This window comes from Poecilia reticulata, unplaced genomic scaffold, assembly GCF_904066995.2.
Source record: "Poecilia reticulata unplaced genomic scaffold, P_reticulata-male-v2 Scaffold_32, whole genome shotgun sequence".
NCBI classification, from domain to species: Eukaryota; Metazoa; Chordata; class Actinopteri; order Cyprinodontiformes; family Poeciliidae; genus Poecilia; species Poecilia reticulata.
This window is the reverse complement of record NW_027675130.1, coordinates 225,229-230,643: the sequence shown is the minus strand read 5'-3', so window position 1 is coordinate 230,643 and position 5,415 is coordinate 225,229. Positions and strand designations below refer to the sequence as shown.

General features: G+C 42.2%; 1 long non-coding RNA gene across 1 annotated transcript; it reads right to left on the bottom strand.

Moving 5' to 3' along the window:
• Positions 1-1,767: 1,767 nt before the first annotated feature.
• LOC145550303 (uncharacterized) lies at positions 1,768-4,746 on the bottom strand. The gene is made up of 2 exons (XR_014086209.1): positions 4,472-4,746; positions 1,768-4,355 (listed from the first exon to the last, which is right to left on the bottom strand). It is a non-coding gene; the product is annotated as an uncharacterized LOC145550303 (long non-coding RNA).
• Between the last annotated feature and the right edge of the window lie 669 nt (positions 4,747-5,415).

Here is a 5,415-nt window from a genome sequence, read left to right as displayed (position 1 = left end):
CACCCAACTTCTACAGTAGTTTGTCAGCCCTAAGAATGACATCATTTGTTTTTTTGTCTGTGGCTTTGGAGCCTGTAGTATTGCTGTTTTTCTATCCTGTATTACTGTACGGCCCCCAGATGCTAGTTGGTGACCTAGATACTTTACTGCTGGCTGTACTAATTGGAGTTTATTTTTGTTGACCTTGTGTCCTTGTAGTAATAGGTGTTTCAATAGTGCCAGAGAGTCTATCAAACAATCTTCTTTGGTTTTAGATGCTAGTAGAATGTCATCTACATACAACAGGATTTGGCTCCCCTTTGGAGGTTCAAAGGTGGAGAGGCTGGCTGACATTGCTTGTGAATAAATGGTTGGACTTTCACAATACCCTTGGGGTAGTCTTGTGTATGTGTATCTTTTTCCTTCAAAAGTGAACGCAAACCAAAACTGACTGTCTTTATGTACAGGTATAGAAAAGAACGCATTACTAATATCTACCACTGTGAAATATTTTGCTTCTGGGTTCAATGAGTTTAGCAAGGTGTGGGGATCTGGTACACATGGGGCCCTTTGTATTACAGCTTCATTTACAGCCTGTAGATCTTGTACCATCCTCCATCCCACTGAGGGAAGTGCCTTTTTCACAGGAAATATTGGAGTATTACATGGGGAATCTGGAGATTCGATTAAGACTCCAGCTTTCAGTAGGTCTTGTATTACTGGTCTAATACCCTCTTGTGCATCTGGTTTTAATGGGTATTGTCTCATTCTTGGCCTATATTCTGTTTTTGGTCTTATTATGACAGGGTTAGCACTTTTTATTAGTCCCACATCAGATGATCCTTTGGACCATAGTTGTTCAGGTATATTTTGCAGAAGAGTTTCTTCTTCTTCTGTTAACATCAAATGTCAGTCTTGTTCTGGATCTATGTGTGTTCCAGCTTGAACTGTCGTAGTCCAGAACAAGGCTTTCCTTGTTAAATCTGTGGACTGGCTATACCAGGTGTTTACTCCCGTTTCCCTCCAGTCTCTTGCTTTTTCCCCCTTTTCAACCATTTTTCCTATTCCTGTCCAACTGTCATGTTTGCCTTTGCACACTGAAATGTGAGGACCCCAGACCATCTTAAATTTTTTTTGTAGACCCTCAGGTAGGGTCACTGCTGCTCCAGCGTTTGCTGAGCTGTCTGAATACATGTAGGTGATAGTGACTTTTGCAGGTGTTAGTTTCTTCAAACTAGCTTCATAAATAGGGTCAGGATCAGGAGAGTTTTTGTACCACATGGTTATATGTAGATCATCAGCTGTCATACAATCTTCTTTTCTCCTCACAGACTGTTGTCCCTCCTCTAACAGGTGGCTCCCTACTGAGGTTGGGGGTTTGTTAGGGACCTCCAAGGTGTAATAGAAATGAAGCTGTCCTTTCCCCTGTAACACCATCAGGTCTCCCCTATTTTCATGTCTCCTCATGACTTTTATTCCCTCCATGGTGGGAATTAGGGCTAAACCTAGGGCAACTAGACCATCCCTTCCCAGTAGGTTTACTGGACAATCTGGTAACACCAGCACTTTCATCTGACAACTCTCACCATTTGGATCTACTAACCACAGTGGCTGTGACTCAGGTATGTGTTTTAACGCACCCTGTGCTGATCTAACCAGCACCTTATTTGGTCCTACATGCATTCCTGGAACTGCTTCCTTTACAGTAGTTCTACATGCTCCAGAGTCACACAAAAACTTCACCTTTTTTCCTTTTATTATCAAAGTCACCTCTGGCCTGTATCTCTCTTCGAAAAATAAGTCCTCTAAATTCAAAATTTCCTCTTCCCCTGTTTCAAGATCTTTTTCTTCTTCAACATCATCTAGTCATGCTGATTGTTGGTGTTGGGATCTCCTACAGTCCCTTGCTAGATGGCCCTCTTTTCCACAATTCCAACAAGCTCGAGTTTCTGGGTGTGGATCAAATCCCCGCCCCCTGCTCCGTCCTCTCCCCCGTCCTCTGCTTCTACCTCTGTCCCTTCCTCCCTGGTAGAAAACCTCTGTTTCCTCCTCTTGGAAAAAGGTAGAAACCGGTGTGGATTTCTGTTTTCCTTTGGTCACTTTTTCTGCATGTAGGGCATGGTTAATGTAGTCTCCGAGTGTACTACTACCCATCCCTATGAAGTGTTTCAAAATCCATCCATTTATTTCTGGTCTAGATCCTGCATGTAATGCATTTTTTAACTGCTGTCTGTAAACACCCTGCTCATCATTGTCCTCCTGTAGTCCACTATGGGTTTTAAACACCTTTTCCATTCTCACTCTAAAATCATCAAATGATTCCTCAGGCTTCTGTTTGCATCTACCGATTTCTGTATAGTTAGCCTGTCTACGGTACCTAGCTCTGATCCTGGTAAGCAACTCTCCCACTTTAGTATTCAGGTTTTCACTCCCCTGTTCCTCTGTTGCTGGAGGGTCAAGATGTCTATTAAAAGGATCATAATTCCCCTTTACATGATGCCAGTCGGGCCCTATAACCTGCATCCAGACCTGTTGTGTTTCGGCACCGTTTAGATAGTAGGTTTTTCTAAGATTCTCCATGTCCTCCAGACATTGTTCTAAGTCTTCTCTAGGATGTGGAATGCCATCTACTGCTCTCCTTATATCATCCTTTGTCCATGTTCTATAGACTCTTATAGTTGGTGCAACATTTCCTTCACCTGCTCTCGGGTTTGGCATTTCAATCATAGGAAACAAGTCCCCATCTGTTGTCTGAAAATTGGGCATCTGGGGCTGGCTAGGTGATAATAATCCTCCTAGTTTATGGGACCAATCCCCCACTGTTCCCCGTGACCTGGTTGCTATAGGTGTCATATTTGGATCATATGGAGGTGGGGTTCTATCAGATAGATTACTGCCTTGTGGTGTCGGTAGGGGTGGAGCAGTTGCTCCTTGTAGTTCCGGGCGCTGCTGCTCTACCGCAGCTTCCTGCAGCACTTGCCTCGCTTCTCTCAGTAATGCTGCATACACTGTACTGTCATTGTCATCCTCTTTTCTATGAAACATGACTGTACTCTTACTATTTCCCCCCCCTCCTTTCTTACACTCTGTCTCCTCTGCCTTATTTTTCTGCTCCTCCGTTTCCCGTCCTCTCTTATCTTTGGCCTTCCTTTCTCCCTCTTCTCTTCTCTCAGCTATTTGGAGCCAGACTTTTGTTTGTTCATAACCCTCTTTTGCCATTTGTTTTTCTTTTCCATTACATTTTGTTCTAATTTTTTGCTGTAGTTCTTTTATGCTAGTAGTACTTAAACTGCCATTAAAATCGTACTGTTTTACCCAGTAACAAAGCGGGTTTACTGCATCCTCATTTATTTTTTCAACTCTTTTCCAGTCTTTACTGGACAGGTCTTCTAAGACCTTTTGTTTATATTTGCTTCCCCCGGTACCCATTTTGAACTAAATTTAGTCCAGTGTGGTCTCAACACCTGCTGTGTTCTAAACACTGGAAAATTTCAACAGGATGGTGATAAATAGATTGTGGTAAAACTCACTTCAACTCAGAGAGCGGAGTTTTCTTGTCTACAAACATCCACAAAATCTCACCATTTGTTCCCCGTTGTTTTGGTATAAAACTGTTTATCTAGTGATATTCAGTTTTCATTCACTCACACACACTTTCACACTTTTAAGTAGGACACTCCTGTCCTTCGCGGAATTTAACTACCTAGTAGAGGACTCCCGCCGTCCTTTAGCAGGGGACGCCGCCGTCCCATACAGCATTTAACTAACTCAGAGAATTTAACTAACTTTTTCGACGTTTTAATGATGTAATGTTTATTATTATTATTATTATTTTTTATTTCTCTCTTTCTCACTGATTTTTCTGTTTTTATTTTAATTATGTAAAGCACTTTGAAATGCCTTGCTGCCGAAATGTGCCATACAAATAAAATTTGATTGATTTATTGATTGATAGAGTTAGGGGAGTCTGCCCTCCCGCGGACTTTAACTGCTTTTATTTTACCTGATAGTGCCTAGGATTCTCAGGGTTTTAATTTCTTACCAGAGGACGCCGCCGTCCCACACAGATTTTAACTTATAGTTAGAGGAGTCTGGCCTCCCGCGGACTTTAACTGGTTTTATTACAATTTTTTACCGTTCCCCATACATACTGGTTTTAAACTGAAACTACTCACTGTGTCTCCAGTCTCTGAGGAAAACCGTCAACCGTCGGACTCCAGCTCGTGAGGAAAAAGACCAGTCCCGGAAAGGGTCTCAAATGCTGTGCACAGGCTTCCTGGTTTTTTTACTCACCCGCTGGAATCGTCTGGTGTATCGGTATCCGGCTCGAAGGACCAATTAAATGTCAGGTTCAAACACTAGACATTTCTTACACACTGCAAAAAACAGAGACAAAGAGTCAGTAAATAGTTTTTTTTACTCGCGAGGAGAGTGCCTCAGAGAATGCTTCAGTTACAATCTCCGACCAACACTCTGAAGTTTCTCTGCTCACCTCGCTCTTTTATTGAATCAGAAAACGCCCTAGTTACAAGCAGCTTCAAACAGCTAAACAGATTCTGTTGAAGCTTGACACAGCAAACTCTTATCCATATAAGATAACTTGAACAGCACATTCTCCTCGAGGTCGTTGGGGTGTGTTCTTGTTCTGCCGCTTATCTTCTGCAACACAAGAAGTGAACGAACAACAGACAGAACAAACTTCTAAAAGTGGCATAACATTATAAGCTTCATATAAGTAAGATTAAACAAATAATAATTCTAACACTTTCATTTCATCACACTCATTGACTCGGTCCATGTTTGAATTGTCAATCACTGTTTTCAGGTACTCTGACAGTCCACTTTCTTTCTTTGTGATGTATTTTGTTAGATACTGTATACATGAGTAGGCATTTAGTATGAAAGACACATCAATGTTACTGTCCCAAGCTTTAAGCAGATGTGGATTGTAAGCATTTATCCAGCAATCTTTGGGATCACGCTTCAAGTAGATGGCAGTCTTTTTGTTCATGGTCTGAAGACAAGATTCATACTCTTCTAGCGTCAAGTGACACCGAGAAAGGATCTGCTCTAAACTCATGGAAGCGACTTCAGGTTCGTTCAGGAGTTGCATCAAAGGTCTGAGTTTGGCTTTGGCAGTTTCAGTGTCATTGTTCTCACCTGGTCTGGAGATCACTGTGTTTCTGCAGGGGGGCTTTGGAAAACCAAATCGACAACCAGAGTTCACACTCTTGAAACAAGATCTGGTGTGATTCTTACTGTGTCTCTGAACTTCAGAAACTTTCCGATACAGTTCTGGTTCTCTGTCTGGATCAGGAAGCTGTGCCGAGATGTATTTATCAACAAAATTACACACAGTTTGATCGTCTGACTCATCCAGCTGTGGAGCTCCTTCAACCCATAGCATCGCATGGATGTGTGGACTTCCTCTGTGCT